Source organism: Kogia breviceps, chromosome 5 (assembly GCF_026419965.1).
Source record: "Kogia breviceps isolate mKogBre1 chromosome 5, mKogBre1 haplotype 1, whole genome shotgun sequence".
NCBI lineage: Eukaryota > Metazoa > Chordata > Mammalia > Artiodactyla > Physeteridae > Kogia > Kogia breviceps.
In genome coordinates this window covers 126,542,660-126,550,508 of record NC_081314.1, presented here as the reverse complement: position 1 = coordinate 126,550,508, position 7,849 = coordinate 126,542,660, and the positions used below count along the sequence as shown (strand labels likewise).

General features: G+C 32.9%; 1 non-coding gene across 1 annotated transcript; it reads left to right on the top strand.

Moving 5' to 3' along the window:
• The first annotated feature begins 7,462 nt into the window (after positions 1-7,462).
• Positions 7,463-7,573, top strand: LOC131757850 (U6 spliceosomal RNA). Its single transcript, XR_009336002.1, has one exon. It is a non-coding gene; the product is annotated as a U6 spliceosomal RNA (small nuclear RNA).
• The last annotated feature ends 276 nt before the right edge of the window (positions 7,574-7,849 follow it).

The following is a 7,849-nucleotide window of genomic DNA, read 5'->3' as shown; positions in this document are numbered from 1 at the left end:
GAAAACACCACCTCACCACATTAAACATAAACTAAATTAATTTTAAGGACTTAATAGATATATTCAGTCTACCACATAATAATGAAATGACTCTAGCTCTAACTTTAAATAACACATGATGAATTGAGGCATCAGACAAGGAAACTGGAAATCCTAATAGACTGTGGTTTTATGTTATGACTTGGGGTAGTCCAGGCTTCACACAGGAGGCACACAGAAAAGAAATGGTGCAGTTGAGGGGTTGGATTGGGACAGCTGACTGCAGGAGATAACATTGAGTCTGCCAGGGGAAAGGAGGGAGTTGAGTGGAGAGAGAATGGAAGCAGCGGTGTGAATTCAGCAAGTATGAGGCTCCGAATAGAGAGAGATAGCATTGGTAAGTTAAAGAATGACAGCATTGTTAAATGTAAAGAACTGAATATAAGTTAGTTCATTCTGCCCAGAATCTGGAGTACCACGAGTGGATCTGAAAGGCAGAGAGAAAAGGCAATGATTGGAAAATGGTACATTAGTGGAAAGTTATGAAAATAGAGATATAAACTAGGTCCTCATGATGGAAAGGCCTAGTATGCTCTCCAAAAACATTAGGATTTCATCTTGAAAGCAAATGGGAGTTCCTGAAGAACTGAAGTAGATAAGTAGAATGAACATATTTATATTTTATCAAAACAAGTCCAGTTGATGAGTAAAAGATAAATAGGGGTGGGATATCAGAGTATGAAACAAGAAATAAAAAGCTGCAGCAATAATAGAATATAATTAATACTAATTGAACTCTTACTATATGCCAGTTATTTTGGTGTATGCTTAAATGATGCACTTTCTTTAGACTTAACTTTTGGAGTAGGTATTCTTTTTAGCCATATTTTAGTAATGAGGAAACTCAAATCAGATAATTCGAATGACTTTCCCAAAATAAAATATCTGTTGAGTGATAGAGGTATGATTGGAGGTCTGGCAATCTGACTCCTGAGCTCATGCTCTTAAATAGTACACAATCCACATCCTCAAGGAAGGTAAGACAATGAAATAAAGTCCAGAGGACTCAGGACATAGGAAAAATGGACAAAACAGGTTAATATATTGGATTTTTAAAGTTGAGGAATGGTAAAAGAATGCTAGCTCAGAAAACCCACCTTTACAGAAATCTCTGTGATTTGCTAGCTCAGGAAACCCACCTTTACAGAAATCTCTGTGCTTCCATGGCAATCTGTGTATTCCTCAATTGCATACGTTTTCAAATTTACTTTTAATTGGGGGTTTGCTTTTTCTCCTTCCTATACCTGACTTCAAACTCTTCATGGATAAGGATTAAGTTTTAAGAGAGAGAAGGCTAGAATAATCTGTTATAGAAAGAATCAGAGAAGCTTCTCTTTCCTCATATTAAACAAATCTTGAGTGTTGATTCTTAATTAGTCACCTACTGATTATGTGATCCTTTGACAAGTTACTTCATTTTGTTAATTATTTCATTAATTACACATGAATTTATGAAGATAATGAAGATTTCACTTTAGGATTAATTTGTCTATGTAGCTGCAGCATTGGTTAGTAGATGTTAATTATCTTTGCTTCATTGTTTTGGTCTTCAAGGAAACTTCAATCAGAGGATAAGTCATCTAATACTGTTTAAAGTATCTCTATTTTTCTCATTTCCAAAGAGAAAAGATGCAGTTGATTCAGTATTAAAGGAAGTTAATATGAAGAAAAAATATTATAATATTAAACTATTATTCAGCTAGATTCTTATGTAAATAGCTTTTGTGTCAAAGATACTTACACAAGCATAGATCACAACTTTAGCATATCCCATTGCACTCAGCATTACTCCCAACCAGGACCAGTGTCACAGGTTGCATGTAGAAAGGCCCCATACTTGGTTTCACGCTCTGCTGTTGATACGTTGAAATACCTAATAATTTTTGAACAAGAAGACTGCACTTACATTTTGTACTTGGTCCCACAAATTATGTAGTTGGTCCAGTTCTCACCTATCGAAATATAGATAGCTGACACTCTCCTCCTTACTCTTTCAACATTAATTAAAATTAAATACATCAAAACCCAATTGATTCTATTTATTATACATAGATATTGAGAATTCTAGAAAATCACAGCCTTGCAAATGTTCGTTAACATTACATACATTTAATGGATTTTTAAAATTTAACTGCTCTAGGTCCCCAAGGCAAGGTATCCTCACCAAAAATCTAGGTTTCACAATGTATTTGGTTTTTGACTGAAAATTTTACCCATAGCAGTGCCAGGACTCACATTCTAAGTATCTCTGTGCCTATGCTTCCTCAAAGACCTCAAAGTCAGCTACTGTGGTATAATCCATATGTAAAGAAAGGGAAAGGGAGGGATATTCTCCATTGTATTTCTATATTTTTATTTTTCTTCTATCTGAAACATTCCCAGTTCTTTTAGAAGGTTTTATCAAATTTTTTTCCCACTTCTCCTAGTGACCGTCTAATGAAAAATCTACAACTGGTTGGGCTAGGTAGGTTAATTCTTTACACATTCATTTAATAATTTTTATTAAATCACTATACTTCGCCTAGCATTCACCTAGCAGAGGATATAGCAGTGAGGAAGCTACAAAATCCTTTCCCTGTGGGAGCTTAAATTCTAGTGGTCACTTATAACTTTTAGGTAACTCTGACATGTATAATATCAGAACTACAAGAATAAAGCCCATTAATAACTTAGATACATTTTCTTTTCTAAATACGATAAACATTTTCATTTTTCATGGGCAAAATTTTGAAGTTTTTTTTTTTGAGCTGGAAGGAAATTTTGATGTCACTAATCTTAGGAATGATAGGGTTTGTGGATAAATCATTCTCTTAAAAATCAAATTCTCTTTAAATGTGAATCTACTCATCTATTTATTTTACAGTATTTGTTGTACAGTTTTCAGAATCCAAAAAAAAAGGTACTAAATGTCAACTAAAATTACAACTGAAAACAAACCTATTAGGGAATACAGTTATGATTGAATCAGATTATCAGCTGAGATTATACTGTTTTTCTGAGATTTAATGAAATTTGTATGTGTTTCCTAAGATATGTCTCAACACTCTTTTCTTCTTTTTTCAAGTACTGTATGAGTTGTCTCTTTCTTAAATTCTTTTTCCCATTTCTGCTTCCGAGTTCCTTCTGCTGAGTTGTACATCTCACTTTTACAACTGTTTCCTCTTAGCCTCTAACAAATCCAGTTGTAAAATACAGTTCTCATCAGTGGATGTAGCATATATTAGAAGTTTTGAAACAAAAAAAGTCTTTTGCTCCACAAAACTTACAAGTGAATATTTAAATTTTTTAAATTATTACTTAGCAAGAACTTTATTCTTTATTAAGAATTGTTCTATATCAATTATTTTGATCACCCTGAAATTTTCCACATATAGTCTAGCTCCAGACAATGATTCTTAGGCTATTTTCATTTTTATATTTTGCCCCCTTTTGGTGTTTAATCCAGCCTCCAAATTCCTGTTCATTTCCTATCAATGTAGTTTAGCTGATTTCTATTTTTTTTTTTGCCTTATATAATCACCTTTATCAAATGAGTTTTTAGCAAAAAATGTCAGTTTTATTTCTTAGAGGTAATTTGCTGTAAGAAGTTTAAAATAATACTTTAAAAACTACTATAAGTAATTGAGTCATTTAATATAATATGTACAAAGTTAGAGAAGCACAGGGCACTATGGGAATCCACAGGAGAGGTACTTTGGTGATATTAGGATGGGCTGGCTCCCCAGTTGAAGTGGCAGTTAGGATGAGAAGAAGTGAAACTATGTGCTATATATAGACTGAGGAAAGGAAAGTGTTAAATACTCAAAACCAAAGCTAAGAAGATACTTGGGAAAGTGACAAGAATTCAATATGCTTGGAGGGTGGCGTGTGGAACACAAGGAGATAGATGAAGAAAGGAGGAGAAAGTAGAACAGGGTTATGATCACTAGGGATAGTCACTGTAGGCTATTAAAAAGTTTGAACTTCTTCCTAAAACTGAAAACTCTGGAAAGGTTTTAAGCAAAGTGATAACAATCTGTTCTCTACTTCAGAAATTTTACGATGGCTACAATATCCACAATGGATCTCAGGGAACAAATGTGAAAATTCAGAAACTAGTTATGAAGTACAGTATTGTGGAAATTCAGGTGATAAATGATTGTGGTTTGAAGCAGGATAATAGCATAGGGAAGGGAGAAACAGGAAGAGGTATGAGAGGGTTCACTGTGAGCCAACGTTGACAAAAATTCATTGATTTTTGAAATTCACTGCATGTTAGCGAAGTTGGTTGATTTATATTTTTTATATTAAAGGCAAAGTGTATCTGACGAAACTGATTGTCTGTTTTTTAAGTGGTTTTTGTTGCCTGTCCCCAAATTTGATTTACACTTTGGAAATGACAGAAAATGAAAAATTCCTTTTATACTTTTTAATTTGATTCTTTTAGACAAAATACCAATAAAGAAAAACAAGTGAGTTACACAACATTTTCCCTCAAATAAGAGAGGTGGAACTTTAAGACTTGTTTCCTTTATCTTTTCAGAGAATCCCATTGAGTTTAGGACTGGGAAAGACTTTAAAGAACTTTCTTTTCAAATTACCTATTTGATAAGAGGATTCCATTAAAAGCATCCCTATGAGGGTCACATAATCTGGTGCTTCTCAAACTTCAATGTGTATATGAATGACATGAGGATCTTGTTAAAATGTGAATTCCAAGTCTGTAATTTTGGGAGGAGTAATTTTAATAAGTTTTAATGTGAAATTTTGAGGTTTTAATATTGTTCCAGCTGTTGCTGATGTTCTTGATGGACTATCTTTTGAGTACTATGGGTCTAACTTACACTTGAAAACCATTCCTAGTTAAACCAATTTCATTGCTAATCCTGACATTATGGCATTATGAGAGAACACTGTTGAGTCCAGAATTTAGGTTAAATGAAAAAACTTTTATCTGTTATTTATACACTTTTACTATCTCCTAATCAGAGAGCCAGCTTAAGCTCAAGTTTTCTCTGCAAAGTGAAGGGTAGATGGTACCTTTCTGTAGGACTCCTTGAATTAACTGAGGATAACTGATTGATCCACATAACCCAGTGAATTAACTGAACAAAATAGGCACCATTTCATTTAGTTTAAAGGTGACAGTGTAATATATCTACATCTACAAGCAAATTCCTTCACTTTACATATTTTTTTGAAGATTCATTTACATGAATACTACTTCAGACTAAGCTTTAGAGACATATCACCAAATCTGGAAATACTTAGTTATCTTAGCACATTTCAATTTGCATCTTATCTCATATAAATATTTTGGAATGAATACTGAAAGCCGTATAGTTATAGAATTTGACCCCATGTTTGTCTGTTTGAAAGCCTTTGTTTTTTCCATTATTACTTGACTATCTGTATTTTTTCTCCAATCAAAATTAAATATGAAAAAAGATCAATTTGAGTCTGTTTCTATTTCTCTTATCTATAACATTCAGTAATAAGAAGAAAAAGAAGAAATAGAAGAAGAAGGTCACCTAATTCGCAGGTTCATTTAGTGAATTAGAGTCAATAGGAGTACTCATCTGGTATACAGAAGGTGCTTATAAATTGTACTGGTGGCTGTAATTAGTAGAATTATTAAAGTTATCTCCTCCAGCTCTTAAAAATAGTCAGTATCCTTCTCACTGTCAGAGAATGTGCAGTGAAGTTGGGAGACTTCCTGCCTCATTCACCAGGGGTCTCTCTTGAAGCTTTTCATGGGCTCCCAACTTCTTTATATATATATATATATTTTTTCATTTTCAATGACATTTATCGTTTTCTTTCTAATTTTACAAGGAATACATGTTCACTGCAGACAACTAGAAATACATAAAAGCATATCAACAGACACTTGGTTTGCTTCCATATCTTGGCTATTGTAAATAATGCTGCAATGATAGTAAGTGTGCATATATCTTTACATATTTTACAATTTATAAAAATATGGGTGGTTTATAACAGTATAACTTCACATGCAGAAGAGTCGCTCCTATTGTTAAACTAAGTTAGAAAATTAGAATAAAGGTCAAACCAAGGTGTGCGATTTCTATAAACGTTTCACAGACTCACTAATACATTTTTGGAGAGTTTAACTTCATATTTAACTTTCATTTAAGAAGCTTCAGTGGTTTTTCACATGTCTCGTGTTGTTTTGAAACATAAGAAAAGAAAACACAAGACAAATATTATTCCTTAAATTATTTCTGGTTATAATTTTAAAATAAAATAAATATTTGATTTAGCAATAATATATGAATTCCTGGCAGTGGTGAGGTCATGAATGTAAATGAGCTGGAAAAGTTCCACATGACATAAAATCCATTTAGAAAAAGCGATAAAATTACTGGCCTTACCATATGAGAAATATTTATGTAATTAGGTTGATTTTTGGTGTATTTGTTTTATGCTTGAATTTATTAACTGATCATTTGTAAAGTTTATAAAACTTCCTTTTCTGTTCATTGTTTATGCTTCCTATTTAGCTGTGCAGTGGAATCAAAGACACATGAATGAATATAATGTTTTTATAATTATTTGTTCATCAGCAATGATCATTCAAGTTTTTCTGGTATTATGAAATCATTGGTTTCATACAAATAATACACAATGGTTTTACTAAGTCAGAAAGTGACAATATAGAGTTCTCATCTAGTGGAACATTTTTGCTTGGACAAAATTGTTTTAAAGAAAAAACTAATAAAAGCAAAACAATAGAAAAAAGTAACAGTTTTTTATTGCCTTTGTATTTTTAAGTTTCGTCTAAAATTTCCTGTTGTCCTTCAATAAACACTTAGTCTCAGAAAATATATTTGTATAGTTGACATATTTAATTTTTTTTTTTTTTTTTTTGCCGTACGCGGGTCTCTCACTGTTGTGGCCTCTCCTGTTGCAGAGCACAGGCTCCGGACGCGCAGGCTCAGCAGCCACGGCTCACGGGCCCAGCCACTCTGCGGCATGTGGGATCTTCCCAGACCGGGGCGCGAACCCGTATCCCCTGCATCAGCAGGCGGACTCTCAACCACTGCGCCACCAGGGAAGCACTGACATATTTAATTTTTAAATAAACAACTTACTAATATTAATTTAGTTAGCAAAGAACTAGTACCTCATATGAAGTAGCTAAATCTATTTACACAACTAAAATCCATCTAAAATGTCAGTATCCTCTTCCACCATATTGTTTCACCACACAAACCTTCAGGGGCAAAATCTTATCTTTTATGAAATAAGTAATGCTTTTTCTTTTTGTAATATGATGGCTGTAGGGGGGTAATGCTTAGAATTATTATTTTTAAGAGGAGAATCTCTAGCCCTCCTTGGTCTATAGCCCTCTCATATACATAGCCCTTGAAACATGGGGTATAATGATTCCAGACAGCCTCCTATTAAAAAAAAAAAAAAATCAGTGCTTGTTTGGGGAGTACATATTGTAAAATTGGAATGAAAACACTAGAGAAGACTAGCATGGACTCTGATCAAAGGTGACAGACAAATTTGTGAAGCGTTCCTATTTTTATTCTCTAGAAAATTAAAGTAGCTGAGTTTTGTTTTCTCATTTTTAAAGATTGAGCTGTATGTTGCCTAGTTAGGTTTAAACAAATGAGATACAAATGAAATAAAAATAATATAATTTTACTTAAGAGCTCACAAAAATGAAGTAACCTATAATTTTAAGAAAATTTTCCTTGGTATGCAGCCAAATGTTAATTTTTAAATGATGTGTTTTTACCTTTCTTTCCCTTTATAACTTAGTTTATAAAAAGCAACTTTAAAAAAGCACTTTTCTAAATTC